General features: G+C 48.2%; 1 protein-coding gene across 8 annotated transcripts in view; it reads right to left on the bottom strand.

The window, feature by feature from the left end:
- Positions 1 to 19240, bottom strand: part of LOC144827482 (cytochrome c oxidase subunit 4 isoform 1, mitochondrial-like) — an 821858-nt gene that overhangs the window by 351855 nt on the left and 450763 nt on the right. For 2 of the 8 annotated variants that reach the window (XM_078685768.1, XM_078685769.1), the window contains exons 2-3: positions 7226 to 7291; positions 6331 to 6379 (exon numbers count right to left, since the gene is read on the bottom strand). The exons of 2 other annotated variants lie outside the window; for them this stretch is intronic. The gene's annotated coding sequence lies outside the window, so the exon portion shown is untranslated. Of the gene's footprint in view, positions 1 to 6330; positions 6380 to 6613; positions 6750 to 7221; positions 7292 to 19240 lie in introns of all 8 variants that reach the window. 4 more of the 8 variants (XM_078685772.1, XM_078685773.1, XM_078685771.1 and 1 more) reach the window with 4 other exon arrangements.

The raw sequence follows: 19240 nt of genomic DNA, 5'->3' as shown, positions 1-19240 counted from the left end.
GAGAAAATGTACTTAGAGCAATATCTCACATTGTTACACCCCCATATAGAAGTGGGTCCGCCAACATACCTAGCTTAGCTTGGATCAGGCTGTAGAGATAGCGAAAGTATTTAACGGGGCTCAAGAGTTACAAAAAGGGTGAGAAGAAAATCAATGGACATCATCCGGCGGGGTCCACATTAAAAAACCCATGATCTCTTCCCCCTAGGAAGCCAGAGACAGTTACCCTAGGACCAGGGCCTCTGTCTATACCACCCCATGCTCCCCCCAACCAGGGCCCCCAATGTTTTTATTGTGGTATGTTTGGGCACATTGTTCGTATGTGCCCCCAGGAAGAGGAGCCCATGGAAGTAGGCCTCACTGGGTCCCTGCACTGTGCTCTCTTATCATCGACATGTATCAATAAATGGGGAATACCGAAAAACTCTGATAGATACTGGTTACTTGCAAAGCGTCATGAGACCCCATGCTTTTCCAGGAGGTGTCCAACATACGGCCGGGGTTGTCAAGATCCAATGTTTGCATGGAGACTGCAAGCAGTATCACATTACAGAGGTTTGTTTTCAACACCAACCCTCTACACCTCCTGTTCCTTTGCGTGTGGGTTTGATTCCAAAACTGCCTAAAATAATCATCCTTTGTCCCCACCCTGTTTTTCTGTGAACCTCTTCCCTCGCCACTTGAGACTGAACTATTTTGTATGATGCCCGATGGAGCTATCTGGTTTTAGCTATAGGGCAGATGGGCCGTGGATTCCCTCCTTGGTCGTCACCTACCCAGTCGGTTTTTAGACAGACTTCCTTTCGTCTCTACGGTTGTCTCTTCCCTTATCCTCACTCTCTCTCCTCCCCTACCCCCCACTACTTTATCTCTCCTTTCTCTCCTCCCCTAATGTATTGCTGACTGTTCCATTTAATGTTTACTTGTTCTTTTTCTGGTATATTGTCGAACCACATTGTTGCACTTCCTTTCGTCTCTCCTGTCGTCTCCTCCCGCATCCTCCCTCTATTTATGTCTCTCCTTCCCTCCTCTCTCAATGTACTGAGACCGAACTATTTTGTCTGATGCCCGATTGAGCTACGTGGTTTAGCTATAGGGGAGATGGGCCGTGGATTCCCTCCTTGGTCGTCACCTACACAGTCAGTCTTTAGACAGACTTCCTCTCGTCTCTACGGTTGTCTCTTCCCTTAGCCTCACTTTTCCTCCTCCTCTACCCCCCACTACTTTATCTCTCCTTTCTCTCCTCCCCTAATTGTATTGCTGATTGGTTGATATAATGTTTACTTGTTGATCTTTTCTGGTTTATTGTTGAACCACTTAGTTACACTTCCTTTCGTCTCTCCTGTCGTCTCCTCCCGCATCCTCCCTCTATTTATGTCTCTCCTTCCCTCCTCTCTCAATGTACTGAGACCGAACTATTTTGTCTGATGCTCGATGGAGCTACCTGGTTTAGCTATAGGGGAGATGGGCCGTGGATTCCCTCCTTGGTCATCACCTACCCAGTCAGTCTTTAGACAGACTTCCTCTCGTCTCTACGGTTGTCTCTTCCCTTAGCCTCACTTTCCCTCCTCCTCTACCCCCCACTACTTTATCTCTCCTTTCTCTCCTCCCCTAATTGTATTGCTGATTGGTTGATATAATGTTTACTTGTTGATCTTTTCTGGTTTATTGTTGAACCACTTAGTTACACTTCCTTTCGTCTCTCCTGTCGTCTCCTCCCGCATCCTCCCTCTATTTATGTCTCTCCTTCCCTCCTCTCTCAATGTACTGAGACCGAACTATTTTGTCTGATGCCCGATGGAGCTACCTGGTTTAGCTATAGGGGAGATGGGCCGTGGATTCCCTCCTTGGTCATCACCTACCCAGTCAGTCTTTAGACAGACTTCCTCTCGTCTCTACGGTTGTCTCTTCCCTTAGCCTCACTTTCCCTCCTCCTCTACCCCCCACTACTTTCTCTCTCCTTTCTCTCCTCCCCTAATTGTATTGCTGATTGGTTGATATAATGTTTACTTGTTGATCTTTTCTGGTTTATTGTTGAACCACATTGTTGCACTTCCTTTCGTCTCTCCTGTCGTCTCCTCCCGCATCCTCCCTCTATTTATGTCTCTCCTTCCCTCCTCTCTTTCAATGTACTGAGACCGAACTATTTTGTCTGATGCCCGATGGAGCTACATGGTTTAGCTATAGGGGAGATGGGCCGTGGATTCCCTCCTTGGTCATCACCTACCCAGTCAGTCTTTAGACAGACTTCCTCTCGTCTCTACGGTTGTCTCTTCCCTTAGCCTCACTTTCCCTCCTCCTCTACCCCCCACTACTTTCTCTCTCCTTTCTCTCCTCCCCTAATTGTATTGCTGATTGGTTGATATAATGTTTACTTGTTGATCTTTTCTGGTTTATTGTTGAACCACATTGTTGCACTTCCTTTCGTCTCTCCTGTCGTCTCCTCCCGCATCCTCCCTCTATTTATGTCTCTCCTTCCCTCCTCTCTTTCAATGTACTGAGACCGAACTATTTTGTCTGATGCCCGATGGAGCTACCTGGTTTAGCAATAGGGGAGATGGGCCGTGGATTCCCTCCTTGGTTGTCACCTACCCAGTCAGTCTTTAGACAGACTTCCTCTCGTCTCTACGGTTGTCTCTTCCCTTAGCCTCACTTTCCCTCCTCCTCTACCCCCCACTACTTTCTCTCTCCTTTCTCTCCTCCCCTAATTGTATTGCTGATTGGTTGATATAATGTTTACTTGTTGATCTTTTCTGGTTTTTGTTGAACCACTTAGTTACACTTCCTTTCGTCTCTCCTGTCATCTCCTACCGCATCCTCCCTCTATTTATGTCTCTCCTTCCCTCCTCTCTCAATGTATTGAGACTGAACTATTTTGTCTGACACCCGATGGAGCTACTTGGTTTAGCTATAGGCGAGATGGGCCGTGGATTCCCTCCTTGGTCGTCACCTACCCAGTCGGTCTTTAGGCAGACTTCTTTTCGTCTCTCCTTATTGTCTCTTTCCTTGCTCCTATACTCTCTCCCCTGACTCTCTCCCCTTGTCTGCTCTGGGATCACAGCTTACTGGACTTTGGACGTTGCCTTGACTCGTCTACCGGTTTGTGTCCCCATCACCCTTCCCCTCCTCTTCCCATGCTGTGTCTCTCACCCGCCCCTCCCCTTTCCCGCCCTCATTATCTGTCTACTTCCCTTGCTCCAGCCCCCCTCCCCTGAATCTCTCACCTTGCCTGCTTTTCCCCTTACGTATTTGTGCTTATTGTTTATCTCGACCTTACATGTAACTATGTTGCTATGCTCTAAGAACTGTGTAACCTTTGTAATGATGTAATCTGTAACTATGATCTGATGCTCATGTAAAGCGCTCTGATACCTCCAGGTCTAGCCAGTGCAATATAAAACTTTAAAAATAAATAAAATAAATAAATAAATCCTAGGCAACGATTAACCCACATGGATAGCCTGCTTAAGGAAATTTTGAAAGTAGGAGAAGACTGGAGAGAAACGGTTCCCTTCCCACAAATAACCGACCATGAAGAGCCCTCTGTAAAATCCCGGAAAAGTGGGAGGCAAAGAAGGGAAGAGAAGAAAAACTGGACCTGTGTAGTACTGACTAACACTACTCAGGATGATATTTGGGAACATGACCAGAGCTTTCACACAGCCCAAAGGGAGGATCTGACTCAATGTGAGGCACGGAATAGAGCTAACGAAGAAGACCCTAACCTAGTAGCTCCTCAATTCTATACCCTTAGGGGTTTGTTGTACAGAAAAGGAGGTATAACCCTACCCTTACAGCTCCTAGTGCCCCAACAGTTCAGAGAGAGTCTTGTTTCATGCAGTTAGTCATCCTTTTAGGTGGACACTTTGGGGGAGCAAAGACAGAGAAGGCGATATTAGAGAAGTTTTGTTGGCCTGGGATCTACCAGCAGATACAACGATATTGTAAGGAATGCCCTGTTTGTCAAAAGCATAGCAAATCTCTACTCCTGTGAGTTCCCTTGAGACCCTTACCTGTGATAGATGAACCTTTCTCTCGGGTAGGAATGGACATAATTGGACCCGGCTCCCCCCTTCGAAGTGGGTATTGCTATGTTCTAGTTTTAGTAGACTATGCTACCCCATTGCCAGAGGCAGTGGCATTAAGACAGCCCAACACCACACAAGTGGCGAAAGTTAGGCTTAATATATTTTTTCAGGTGGGATTTCCTAGAGAAACCATAATGGACCAAGGGACTCCCTTCACTTCCAAATTAATGAGCCATGTCCGCCAATAGCACAAGATTGAGCAGATACCAACCACCGCATACCATCCTCAAATGGACAGTTTAGTAGAGCAGTATAATACCACCGTAAAAAGTTATTAACCCTGGGCAACATGCAAATGTGTAGATATGTTACCCCTGGCATTGTTTGCCATATGATGCACACAGCAGAAGAGTACTGGCTATTCTACGTTTGAGAAGCTGTATTGTACACAGCCCCGTACATTAGTAGATATGTCAACAAGGGAGTGGGAGGATGAGAAAGACGAGTCCCAACTTTTGTTGGAATGCGTAGCCAACCTCAAGTCACAGCTAAACCAAGTGTGGGATATTGTGAAAAACAATTTGGAGCATGCTCAATCCTCTCAGAAAAAAACAATATGATAAGAAAGACTAAGGAACAAACTTTAGGGGTGGGAGATCTAGTATTGTTGATGATCAGCACCTCCGATCATAAATATTAGGACAATGGCAAGGACCCTATGAGGTCCTAGAAAAGGTGACTCCAGTGACCTACAGAATAGAAATCGATCCAGAAAGAAAAGCTACACAAATTGTACACATTAACTTACTAAAGAATGGGAAGGAGCCAAACCAGCAATACTGGGGTTAGCAGAGGCAGTCTTCCCCCCCTTATATGAACAAAGTATAGATCCATAATTGGCATCAACCCAAAAGCAAGAGCTAAGAGCTCACTTGCAACCACTTCAGAGTGTATTTTTGTTAACCCCAGGGAGAACAACAGTATTAGAACATGCAATACACACAATTAAGAAGGAAATACAACAAATGTTAAAACTAGCAATCATGGAACCATCTAATGGTGAATGGAATTCACCCATTGTAATCGACCCAAAAGCTGACGGGTCCATCAGGTTTTGTATTGACTTCTGGAAGTTAATAAAATCTCACAATTTGACTCCTACTCTCTCCTACGGATTGATGAAATGATAGAGAGGTTAGGGGAACCACATTATATTAGCAGTCTGGATTTGTGCAAAGGGCACTCTGGAATTGTGCAAGTAACATTGAGAAATCAAAATAAAGAAAAGATGGGTTTTTCAATACCTAGGCGTTTGTATCACTTTAAAGTACTCCCTTTTGGACTGCATGGAGCACCAGCCACATTCCAAAAACGCATGGACCTAGTACTCAAGCCATGTGAGTCTTTTGCAGCTGCCTCCATTGATGATATAATAATCCACAGTTCATCTTGGAACCAACATGTGCACCATTTACTCCAGTTGATACGAGCACTGTGAGATAATGGCTTACTCATTAATCCTGCCAAGAGCTGTTTGGCGGCTAAGTCAGTGAAATACCTAGGTTACCTTCTAGGAGAGGGATGCATCAAACCACAGGAAGAAAAAGTATCTGGTATCTCACAAGTACCTTTTCCCAAAAGTAGAAAGGGCCTTAGGACCTTTTTAGGCATCCTAGGATACTACAGAAAATTCATCCCCGAATTTTCACAGATAGCTTCCCCCTTAACCGACCTCTTGAAAAAGAATTTACAGACTGAAAAAGAGCTTCCTACAGGCTTTCCATCAGTTGAAACAAATTCTTATTTCACAACCCTTCCTCCTTAGCCCTGATTAGACCAAACCAATTGTATTACAAACTGATGCCTCGGAAAGCAGATTAGGGGCTCAGCTGTTTTATCACAGGTTGACTTACAGGGTCAGGAAAGGCCCATCATTTATATCAGCCGCAAACTATTTCCACGTGAAACCAAATATGCGGTCATAGAAAAGGAAGCATTAGCCATCAAATAGTCTATTCAATAACTGAGATATTACACGGAAGGTAGGGAATTCATCCTTTTACACAGACCATGCACCTTTAAAGTGGTTATCTCGTAACAAAGGACACAATGACAGGATATTGAGATAGTTCCTGGCTTTGCAACACTTCCGATTTACCACCCGTCATAGAAAAGGGAAAGATCAGGCTAATGCGGACTACTCATCTAGATATCCACAAAACTCGTTTCTTGCAGGCAGGAAAGTTAAGGAAGGGGGATATGAGGTACGGCAGGAATACCCCATTACACAAACACTCATTACCTCTTGTATCGGCACCTCCTCCGGCTCTGTCCAGCAACTCTTGCAGAACCTGAGAAAAACAAACAGAGCGAAATAAACTGAAGAATGACTACCCCTTCTTCGTACAGGCACACCGTGATGACAAAAGAAGGAGAAACCAATAAAAACACCGGAAGGGCGGAGAACTACAGAAGCCGAGTGGGGAGAAAGGACAGCATAGACAAGAGGTGGAGCCAGAAGAAGCAGGAAGACGCTGAAAATGAGAAGCCTACAGAGAGCACGAAAAAAAGGGTAAGAAACCTACCCCAGCGAGTGCAGGAGCGAAAACTCCGAAGTTGACAGTAGTCTTGAAGAGTGGAGCGAAGAGTGGTGATCACCCACAGAGAATGTGTACAAGCCGCCCAAACTTAGAAGAGTTGTGGCAGTTGCGGTACGTGACCCTGATGAGGGGGTGGCACAGTGAAAGGGAGAGGGGGAGGAAAGGAGGTTGGGAGGAAAAAAGGAACTTTTGTTTAATTTTCATTCTTTTCTTCTTCTTGCCCATTAGCGCAGAGCTTGCATTTACTTTACTGAACCTACTTGAAGTATAGGTGGGCTTCGGGTCAGTCTGGATCAGTTAAATATGCATTTTGTTGTGGGAGTGCATTTTCACGAAAGAGTGACCATTAAGCAGAGGTGTGTCACCATACTCGGCCAAGGAAAATAAAGAACACATTTAAGGGCTCCTTAAAAGGGGATATAGACCCTTCACTTTAACCCACATTAGTTAAGGGAAAAGGAGAGATGGTTTTTTCCTATGGTATGGGTTTTTTCTTTTCCTCATTGTCTCACGTACTTAGGAAAATCCCCCCTCAAAACTCAGGTGCGGTGAAGGTGCCTTTAATTTCTGTTTTTGGAATAAAACCTTTCTACCTACTGCCGCTCTCTCTGCTCCTCTTGCTTTGAGGTTCCACCGGACCTGCTCCACGAAGAAGTAGGCTAACTGGAAGGAAAGAAAAGAGAGAAGACGCCGTTACGGGAAGTTAGTCTGGCGAAAAAGAAAAAAAACAACAACCTGTGCTTAGTCTGAAAATAAAAAAACGCCATTATTAAGAAACATATACAGCCTCTTTACTACTTTTTATGCCCATCCCTCCCACGTGGTACCTTATATTTTCATTCAGCTGAGGGAATATAGCCACAATTGTAGGATTGTGAATAACTTTGATCCCCTTCTTTCATACATAATGAATATATTTATAAAGTTTTGTCTAGAGCGAACGTGACCCTAGTGGGTATCAGAGCGCTTTACATGACAGGGAATAGTGTACCATTTGGTCTGAAAAAATACAAACAGGAAATGCAGGCGAGAGAACCGAACAAATCTTAAAGTATATTAGTATAACACGGATTGGTCTTGAACAAAGACAGTAATAGGAGGGAACAATAACCATAGGAGTTTGCTGACTATATGTTAGACCTAGGGTATCCTAGACTACATAGGGTAGCCTGGCACAGTAGGGGAAACAGCTAAACTCCAAGGCGTTGGTTAAGTGCTTACAGGACCCACTCACAGTAACTCAATGACTGACCACTAAAAATAAAAGACGCTACACCAATTTAGAAAAATACCAGTACCTTTTATAAAAATTCTCTTTTGTTCTTTTCTTAGGCAAAAGCAGTACACTTTTAGTTCAATACAGATTTCATATATATCACATCAACTTCAATACTTTTCTCAATTCAGTGCAGATCAATCAAAGGTACATCACATTTGAGGTAAATTACTATCAGTTTCACAGAATGCTTCTTCACTTCGTTGTTACAGAAGGGAAAACTCGCTTTACACAATCTTGGCATGTACATTACCCATCTGCACTCAGGGCCCAGGTCAAACTTGTCAGACTTCTACCCCCAGCAGCGTTGTTCACAAAGCCCACAGCCAACTATATAGTTAAAGAGGAGACAAGGTACATTAATTAGGCTTCCTTGGGACTATTCTACGGCTACTCCTCTCCTGTAATAGAACTGACTCCGAGTGATTAACTGCCTGGGAAGTTGTTGTGACTGAGCTCTGTTCGTTACCGGCACCCTATGGCCCAACTTGCACCACTCCTACGCAAGGCACAAGAACCTCATGCTTCGTTTCCCTTTGTCACTGCTCCCCCTGTCATTAGCTTGATTTTAACGGATACTAATATACTGAGAGGGTTGATGGCCAAGTTCCTCACGTTTCTATTCCTGACGGTTCATTAGTTTTTCAGTAGTTTTTCCCAACACTGCCGCTTCAATGCTCTGTGTCAGCCGGCTCTGCCGCCTCCCGCTTCCCCTCGTTTCTCCCCCGCTTACTTTATCTGAAGGCAATCCGGCTTGAGATGTCCTCGCGCTCGGTTGTTCTCTCCTAGCGCTGACGGCGGGGCCTCTGAGGAAGTCAGCGTCGGGGCGGGGAAAACGGGAAGGCTTACTCTAGCCGGGGACGCTCCTCTGGCGGTTCCGTGGCGGCGCTTCTGCCTCCTTCCGCGTTACCTCAGGCCGAAGCTCCGCCTCGGGCGCACCTCCTCTGACGCGCCGGGTCCTTCCTCCTGGCTCCGGACTCCGCCTCGGGCGCACCTACTCTGACGCGCCGGGTCCTTCCTCCTGGCTCCGGACTCCGCCTCACCTCCAACGACGACTCCTCCCGTCAACACACGGGACAGCTGGGCATTTCACTCGCGTGTGGGTCAGGCTTGATGACGGCGCTACACACAGGTAGGAGCCTCAGCCGATCTCACCGCCTTTCTCCACCGTGTGAGAGCTGGTCTCGAGTGGGGTGAATGTGGCTGTCCTCACTCCTCAGCCAGACAATACAGCTCTGGATCGACGTCCACCTGCTCCTCCCACAGCCTTCAGGGCAGGTGTTCAGATCACCCACAAGGGTCGCTTTACAGCAGTTTGCGAGGGTCTTTTCAACACATGACCCGGTGATTTGAAATCTGGTCACAATGTCTCTGGTCACAATTAATGGATGACGTGACAGTGGGGTTTGGTCAGCCTGAAAGGGGGCACTTCCCAATAACGCGACAGCCGGCCCACAGGTCGATCTGGTCACCACTGGTGCGCAATCCTCCTCCACAAGTCGCCTCTCTCCTCACTGGTCACTCCTGAGACTGCTCAAAATGGCTGCTGGTCACTGGCCTTTTATAGAGTGGCCTGAGACCTCTGGAAGCCACTAGATGTTTCTGGAACCTTCCTCATGTTAGTCTATGGGTCTGTCCTCCTGGAATGTCCGTTATGGCAGTTGGTGGACACCATTTTAGGTTCATGAGTGTCCCTAGATTTTCCAGGAATTAGACTAGGCCTCACAGTGTATGAAGGGAAAATGGCGTCATAGTCAAGGAACACCTAGCCCCCTGACAGCACTGAAAAATCCTGGTGGACATAAAAAATAAAAATAGAAACACTGGGAGGCTAAGGGGGACAAAAATAAATCATGATGGTTAGAACACCCCCAGATGCAGACAGGTCTAACACGCGTCCCCCCCAGCTGAAAGTGGGGAGAGCTACCCAATCCCTTGGGAGTTCTCATCACTAAGGCGGAAATACCTGGATAGACCGTCTGCGTTGGCATGGTCCAATCCAGGCCGATGTTCCACCCGAAAGTCCATTCCCTGTAGGGAGATGGACCACCTTAACAACTTGGGGTTCTCCCCCTTCATTTGCATCAGCCAACGAAGGGGCCGGTGGTCAGTCTGAACCAGGAAGTGCGAACCAAACAAGTATGGCCGCAACTTCTTCAGAGCCCAGACCACCGCAAAGGCTTCTCGCTCAATGGTACTCCACCTCCGTTCCCTGGGGAGTAGTCTCCTAGACAGGAAAACCACGGGTTGATCCAAGCCCTCATCATTTAGCTGCGATAACACTGCCCCAATGCCATGTTCTGACGCATCTGTTTGGACAATGAATTCTCTAGCAAAATCAGGGGCCTTGAGTATTGGAGCAGTACACAATGCTTGCTTCAAGGTCATGAAGGCTCGCTGGCAAGCCTCCGTCCAGACTACCCGTCGGGGTTGTTTCTTGGAAGTAAGTTCAGTGAGGGGTGCCACAATGGTGCCATACCCCTTCACAAAGCGACGGTAGTATCCAGTGAGGCCCAGGAAGGCTCGGACCTCAGTTTGAGTCTTGGGGGGCTCCCAGGCTATGATAGCCTCAATCTTTGCTTGGAGGGGCTGCACCGACCCTCTGCCCACCAAGTGGCCTAGGTACACCACCGACCCCTGCCCGATCTGACACTTGCTGGCCTTGATTGTCAAGCCAGCCTGTTGCAGGGCATGAAGAACAGCTTGCAAGTGTTGCAAAGGATCCTCCCAGCTGCTACTGAAGACAGCAATGTCATCCCGGTAAGCAGCAGAAAAAGCTTCCATACCAGAAAGGACCTTGTTCACCAGCCGCTGAAAAGTGGCAGGGGCGTTCTTGAGCCCGAAGGGCATCACACAGAACTGGTAGTGTCCCTGAGGTGTAGAGAAGGCTGACCTTTCCTTCGCCCCCTCAGTAAGGGAAATCTGCCAGTACCCTGAAGTTAGGTCAAAGGTACTTAAGTATTGGGCAGCTCCCAGCCGGTCAATAAGTTCATCCGCCCTAGGGATGGGATGAGCATCTGTCTTGGTTACTGAATTTAGTCCTCGGTAGTCCACACAGAATCTCAATTCAGGTGTGGTGTCCGGCGGGGAAGCTTTCGGTACCAAAACCACCAGACTAGACCAAGGGCTACTAGAAGGTTCAATCACTCCTAGCTCCAGCATCTTAGCGACTTCACTTTTGATGCTGGCCTTCACCTTGTCCGACAGCCGGTAGATCTTAGACTTCACAGGTGGGCTGTCTCCTGGGTCCACGTCATGGGTACACAGGTGGGTCCTACCCGGGACAAGGGAGAACAGAGAAGAAAATTGCTCCAGGATCTGACGGCAATCTCTCTGCTGTTCAGGAGTCAGGGATGGTGAGAGAATCACTCCCTCCACTGACCCATCCTTTTCTTGAGACGAGAGAAGATCAGGGAGAGGTTCACTTTCCTCTTCCTCTGCTCCATCGGTCACTATCATTAAGACAACCTCGGGCCTCTCATGGTGTGGCTTGAGGCGATTGGCATGCAGTACCCGGTGGGGCTGTCCCGGGGTCTTAAGATCCACCAAGTAAGTGGCTTTACCCTTTTTCTCCAATACCTCAAAGGGGCCTGTCCAACTATCCTGGAGGGCATTTAGCTCTCCAGGTTCCATCACCCACACTTTTTGTCCAGGCTCCAGTTCCACTGGGTGAGCATTGTGGTCATACCACTCCTTCATAACTGCTTGGCTGGCTTCCAAGTTGTCAGAAGCTTGCTTCCACAACTTGGCCATTTGGCTCCGGAAGGCCAGCATGTAGCTCACCACGTCCTGGGGAAGCTTCCTGGGAGTCTTTTCCTATCCATCCTTCACCAGGCTGAGAGGACCCCGTACAGGGTGCCCGTACAAAAGTTCGAAGGGGCTGAAGCCCACTCCCTTCTGTGGCACTTCCCTGTAGGAAAACAAGAGACAGGGTAGGAGGACGTCCCATTTCCTCCGCAGGCTCTCAGGCAGACTTCTTATCATGCCTTTCAAGGTTTTATTAAACCTTTCCACAAGACCATTGGTTTGTGGGTGGTAAGGGGTGGTAAACCGATAGGTAACACCGCACTCCTTCCACATAGCCCGCATATATGCTGAAAGGAAGTTAGTCCCCCTGTCGGACACAACCTCCTTGGGGAAACCCACTCGGGTGAAGATCCCCATCAGGGCCCTTGCCACTGCGGGTGCAGTGATGGTCCTCAGAGGTATTGCCTCTGGGTACCGTGTGGCATGATCCACTAAAACCAGGATGAACCGGTGACCAGCTGAAGTTGGTGGATCCAATGGCCCTACAATGTCGATGCCCACCCTCTCAAAGGGGGTGCTAACGACAGGTAGTGGTTCCAGGGGAGCTTTTAGCTTCACCCCTGTTTTCCCACTGGCTTGGCAAGACACACACGTCCGACAATATGTATCGGACGCCACTCTCATCCGAGGCCAGTAAAAGTGGGGGACAAGCCGGGCAAAGGTCTTGTCCAGTCCTAGGTGTCCTGCCAATGGTATCTCATGAGCCAGTTCCAAAAGAAAGGCTCTAAAGCATTGAGGGACCACCAAGGCCCTGGATGAACCATGTCCAGGTGCCTTGGGCTCACTGTAGAGGAGTCCATCCTCCCAGTAAATCTGGTAGCTCCCTACAATGTTCCCTGCTGCCTGGGCTTTGGCCTGTTGCCGCAGGCCCCTCAAGAGTAGGACACTCCTTCTGAGCTTTGCAGAACTCTTCCCGGGAAGGACCTCCCTCCACTTGCCATTCAGTAGGGATGGGTAGGTTCTCCAAGGAAGCAACATTCTCCCCTGTGGACTCCAGATCCACCTCCACAGGTGGCCTGTCTGTCTCACGAGGTGGAGATGCCGAGGCAGGGTCCTCCGGCCTCCTGTCCTTCTCTTCTCTGGCAGCCGGCTGGGCCATTGTTCCAGGCTCCAGCGTAAGTGAACTCCCCCTTCGGGTAGTCGCGGACCTTGTGCTGACACAGGCCCAGTCAGGGGGTCCCAACATCTCAGAATGAGTCTGGTACTCCACCCTCCTCCAAGCATTGTGCTCCATATCATTTCCTAACAGGCAGTCAACAGGCACGGCAGGGCTTACGGCAACTCGAAGTGGGCCTGCAACCCCTCCCCACTCAAAGGGAACCTCGGCCACAGGATAGTGGCCCAATCTGCCGTCAGCCATCACGGCGGGATGGAGTACATCTGGGATGACCTGCTCTGGAGACACCAGTTGACTCCTTACCATAGTCATACTGGCTCCTGTGTCTCTCAGAGCCTCCCCTCTACGGCCGTTGATGGTGACCCACTGCTCATACTTGGTAGTATTAGAGGGCAGTTGGGTCTTTGGCACCATCTCCTTATCACCCAGGGACACTAAAGTGACACCCGCCCGCTCCCCTCCGTTACCCAAAGGCATCTCCTCCCCGAGCACTACACTAGTTATTCCCGGGGCTTTTCCTCCAGTGGGAGGGGGTGGTCTTTTTGGACATCTCACATCTCCTTTATAGTGTCCCACACCACCACACTCGAAACAATGAACAACCATTGGCTGCTGGCTTTGGCCAGGATTAGGGTTGCGAGGGGGGTTACTCTTAGGGATGAATCCTCTGCCCCTTCCTTGTGAAGTATTTTGTGGACCTTTTGAGAACTCCCTCTTATTATCCCCGCCTTCTTTCTTCTGGGGGGTGCCCTGTCCAGACTTCTGGGAATCCCCTCCAGTCCCCTTAGATGACACCCGGGTACTAGCCCAGATGTCCGCCTCCTCAGCAAGCTTCCTGGGGCTGGTCAGCTTGCTGTCCACCAGATGCTGGCGCAGCTCGGGAAAACATTTCTCGAGTAGGTGTTCCTTGAGTATGAGGTCATATAAACCTTCATAGTCCCCTACCTCACTGCCTTTCACCCAACCCTCCAAGGCCTTCCTGGCGTAATCCAAAAAGTCCACCCAATTCTGTGTGCCTAGTTTGTGGCTACCCCGGAACTTCTGCCTATACTTCTCAGGGGTTAGCCCAAACTTCCTTATCAGCGCCACCTTCATAGCAGGGTAGTGGGTTTGCTCACGCTGCTCCAGGGCCAAGGTATCCCTGCCAGCAGGCGGCATGTATTTATACAACCCACCCCCCCCAGTGGGCTTCCAAGATCCCATGGGCCCTCAATGAGACCTCATAGGCGGCTAGCCATTTTGCAATATCATCACTTGGTACGTAGCTAGCCATGACATCTTTGGGTAAATAGGGTCTGGGTTCTCTGGTGTTCACCTTGGTTTCGCTGCCACCATTTGGAGTGATGTTAGGGGCCTGGAATTCGAGTTCTCGTAGCTTGAACTCGTGTTCCAACCTCCTCCCCTCCCTCCTTTCTTCCAACTCCATTTTTGCTATTTCCCACCTTAACAGTCTTTCCTCTCTCCTGTCAGCTAACTCGGTTTCTGACAACCCTCTCGATGACACACTGCTGCCCTCCCTTGAGGTTGCCTTGGGGCTGATTGACATCTCACCCACCCCCGGGGACATTCCGCAGTCCTATCAATGACAGTACCTCTGTCCGATTCCTCCTCCTCTACCATTCCCTCCGTGTGCGCTTCCACCCAGGCTCGCAGACTAGTACGGAGCTCTTCTCTTTTGGCCCCTCGCCTAACGAACACTCCCCTTTCCTGACAGAAATCCTTGAGCTGTGCCACAGTATAGGTCTCCAGCTCTGACATTTCGAATTCCATCTTGTCAGTGAAAAGTGTGGACAACCACCCCGAAGTAAGTTACAAGGATAGGAAACTCTGAGGGTCACCTCCACCCACCACCAGGAGTAAATTTAGAAAAACAAAATTCAGATTAGGAGGGCCGCAGGGAGAAAACTCCAGGTGTAGTCCCGTGGTAAGGACTGCGTTACTACTAAGTGAGTGTAAGCACAAATCCGCAATCCCACCGCTGAAACACCAATTATGTTAGACCTAGGGTATCCTAGACTACATAGGGTAGCCTGGCACAGTAGGGGAAACAGCTAAACTCCAAGGCGTTGGTTAAGTGCTTACAGGACCCACTCACAGTAACTCAATGACTGACCACTAAAAATAAAAGACGCTACACCAATTTAGAAAAATACCAGTACCTTTTATAAAAATTCTCTTTTGTTCTTTTCTTAGGCAAAAGCAGTACACTTTTAGTTCAATACAGATTTCATATATATCACATCAACTTCAATACTTTTCTCAATTCAGTGCAGATCAATCAAAGGTACATCACATTTGAGGTAAATTACTATCAGTTTCACAGAATGCTTCTTCACTTCGTTGTTACAGAAGGGAAAACTCGCTTTACACAATCTTGGCATGTACATTACCCATCTGCACTCAGGGCCCAGGTCAAACTTGTCAGACTTCTACCCCCAGCAGCGTTGTTCACAAAGCCCACAGCCAACTATATAGTTAAAGAGGAGACAAGGTACATTAATTAGGCTTCCTTGGGACTATTCTACGGCTACTCCTCTCCTGTAATAGAACTGACTCCGAGTGATTAACTGCCTGGGAAGTTGTTGTGACTGAGCTCTGTTCGTTACCGGCACCCTATGGCCCAACTTGCACCACTCCTACGCAAGGCACAAGAACCTCATGCTTCGTTTCCCTTTGTCACTGCTCCCCCTGTTATTAGCTTGATTTTAACGGATACTAATATACTGAGAGGGTTGATGGCCAAGTTCCTCACGTTTCTATTCCTGACGGTTCATTAGTTTTTCAGTAGTTTTTCCCAACACTGCCGCTTCAATGCTCTGTGTCAGCCGGCTCTGCCGCCTCCCGCTTCCCCTCGTTTCTCCCCCGCTTACTTTACCTGAAGGCAATCCGGCTTGAGATGTCCTCGCGCTCGGTTGTTATCTCCTAGCGCTGACGGCGGGGCCTCTGAGGAAGTCAGCGTCGGGGCGGGGAAAACGGGAAGGCTTACTCTAGCCGGGGACGCTCCTCTGGCGGTTCCGTGGCGGCGCTTCTGCCTCCTTCCGCGTTACCTCAGGCCGAAGCTCCGCCTCGGGCGCACCTCCTCAGACGCGCCGGGTCCTTCCTCCTGGCTCCGGACTCCGCCTCGGGCGCACCTACTCTGACGCGCCGGGTCCTTCCTCCTGGCTCCGGACTCCGCCTCACCTCCAACGACGACTCCTCCCGTCAACACACGGGACAGCTGGGCATTTCACTCGCGTGTGGGTCAGGCTTGATGACGGCGCTACACACAGGTAGGAGCCTCAGCCGATCTCACCGCCTTTCTCCACCGTGTGAGAGCTGGTCTCGAGTGGGGTGAATGTGGCTGTCCTCACTCCTCAGCCAGACAATACAGCTCTGGATCAACGTCCACCTGCTCCTCCCACAGCCTTCAGGGCAGGTGTTCAGATCACCCACAAGGGTCGCTTTACAGCAGTTTGCGAGGGTCTTTTCAACACATGACCCGGTGATTTGAAATCTGGTCACAATGTCTCTGGTCACAATTAATGGATGACGTGACAGTGGGGTTTGGTCAGCCTGAAAGGGGGCACTTCCCAATAACGCGACAGCCGGCCCACAGGTCGATCTGGTCACCACTGGTGCGCAATCCTCCTCCACAAGTCGCCTCTCTCCTCACTGGTCACTCCTGAGACTGCTCAAAATGGCTGCTGGTCACTGGCCTTTTATAGAGTGGCCTGAGACCTCTGGAAGCCACTAGATGTTTCTGGAACCTTCCTCATGTTAGTCTATGGGTCTGTCCTCCTGGAATGTCCGTTATGGCAGTTGGTGGACACCATTTTAGGTTCATGAGTGTCCCTGGATTTTCCAGGAGCTAGACTAGGCCTCACAGTGTATGAAGGGAAAATGGCGTCATAGTCAAGGAACACCTAGCCCCCTGACAGCACTGAAAAATCCTGGTGGACATAAAAAATAAAAATAGAAACACTGGGAGGCTAAGGGGGACAAAAATAAATCATGATGGTTAGAACACCCCCCGATGCAGACAGGTCTAACACTATACATTTTCAATGTGGCCGAACTAGACCCGAAACTATCAGAACTCTTTAAATGAGCACCAGTTGCATTACAGACTGACACATAATCACATTCATTTTTAGGCAGGGGTGGATTAAGTGATTTGCCCAGAATCACAGGATGTTTGATCCTCCCGCCAAACTCAAAACTGGTTCTCCTGCTTCCAAGCCGGCGCCTAAACCGTTAAGCCCCACACCCTCAATTTAAGTTGCAATGGCAGATGCGTTTACCTTTGTGTGGCGAGTGTCGTGCACACCGGGACAGGATTGGTTAAAAACACTAATGTGTGTGGCGCACAAGGGATACTGATTGACAGAATATGCGTAAAATCTGCATTACGTAAAGGATTGCCTACCAGTGATCAGTCTTCACCAGTGCCCTACTCAAACACTAGAACGTGACGGCATAAACGAGACCTTAAAATCAATAACCAAAAAGAAAATCATTAAAGTGTGTATATATGCGCTGATTTAAAAAAGAAATTCTGAATAAAAAGGCTAATTCATTACATAAAATGAAAGAATTTAAAGGGCAACATAAAAAAATCCCCTTTAACATATGTGCAATAAAATTAGGGCTTTAAGTGGAATGAAAAAACTGGGGGGGGGGGGGGGCTCTCAAGGGGTGTGGCCGATGTAATTAAGTAAAAACAACAGGAGTATAACCCATAGACCAGGTTGAGATCTGGGTAGGTACACAAAAACTGCACACGACTGTGGCGGTTGGACACTGATCGGAGCTTCCTCCTCCCTGGTTGATCCACTCAAGACCAAACGATCCTTCCCTTCCTGCCCCATTTTTTGGCCACGCAGAGGCTCCTGAGTCACACGCCTCTAGATCCTATGCCCTTCACGAAGTTCATCAATTACGGCGTTCCAGCCCAGAAGTTCAAAGCTCCGACCCTGTGGCAATCGTTCTTCCTCCCAAAGGAGTTCCTGAATTACTCGGAGCCTCCTCTCAACACGCTGCCGCCCATCTGCTGCCATTCCATCTCGATTGATTCATTTTGCTATACCGTGGACACAGGACCGTGTCCCTTTCAGCCTCCAACCTGCCCCCACGCAGACTTTTTTCGTTGCGCAACCTCTAGACCCCCTCTCAATACAGTTTGTTCTACCTAGCCTGACCCTCAGCACTGCCTAATCGGCAACCCGTTCCTGAAGATGATCCTGAATCTCTAGGATTGAAACGTCGTCGACTCCACAGCGCAACTTACGGTGCAAAACCTCTTGTGGTTCAATTAAATTGCTCAGTCATTACCTATCCAATCATTGTAAATTGTTCCTGCTGAACCACAAAGTCCTCTGTACATATTTCACATGTTGTCACCTTGCGCTGATTTCACATTGTCACTTGCGTCGCCACTTTTATGTGTCACGAGCACATTTGTGCACCAAGTCCAATTCGGGCTGCCTATGCATTCTAAGCCTACCGTGCTGCTACAACTGTACCGTTTTATTTATTTTTACTTTAATTATATGATACCATGTGCACATTTCTGAAAACGTATCATGAGTCTCCCTTTCTCTTTTCTTGTAATGTATTGCACATACTTGTTTAATTGACTCCCTTAATGATATCAGTTCAGATATTGTTGCTTCTTTTTTCGATGTAATTAAGAGCGTGGCTTAAAAACACTTAAGCTAAAAATCTGTGCTTAGCATAATGTGCTGCTGGACATGTATTTTGCTGATTCTGTCATTGCATCTAAATATATAATACAACAAATAACAGACCTCCTACAACAAGCCTGGGCTATAGGCTTTGGCAGTGGTTGTTAGTTCCATAAGATAAATAAGCAACAACTATGGCTTCATTGTATAACATATTGAAAATTCTTCAGTTCTGACATCATGAAACTGTAAAAGAACTATAACGAGTCTTTGGAGTTACATCAGAAGCAGGGAAGGGTCTTACAGTTTCAGAGTTAAGTTTTTTTGCCCTATCGGGTAAAATGGAGAGCTCGATAGGGACCCATCCCAGCACCTGCTTTTTTAGAACTGCTGGGGCTGAGCACCCACAGGACCAGGCCCACTTAAACCCCCGATTAGAATCATAAGTAAAGCAGCCTGGCCAGGGGGCATAGTCTACTAGAGAATAAGGAATTCCTCAAAAAAAGATATGACCCTTCATCCACATTAGGTTTTGCTCTGCCTGACTTCTTATGGGCTTTTAAAATGGTATAGAAAGGGATCAATGCCTCTTGCGGGGACTGGCAAAAAAACATGTGGATGTTTTTTCAATTGTAGCGTGAAAACTCTACTTATCATGTGTTGTGGGGCCGGAACAGGATAATCTTGTGGTTGAGCTATATAATCATTATATTCAGGGATTTTTGGCTGGTTTGAATGCCCTCTAACGT

Source organism: Lissotriton helveticus, chromosome 4_1 (genome assembly GCF_964261635.1).
Source record: "Lissotriton helveticus chromosome 4_1, aLisHel1.1, whole genome shotgun sequence".
NCBI lineage: Eukaryota > Metazoa > Chordata > Amphibia > Caudata > Salamandridae > Lissotriton > Lissotriton helveticus.
This window is presented reverse-complemented; position numbering and strand designations above follow the sequence as displayed.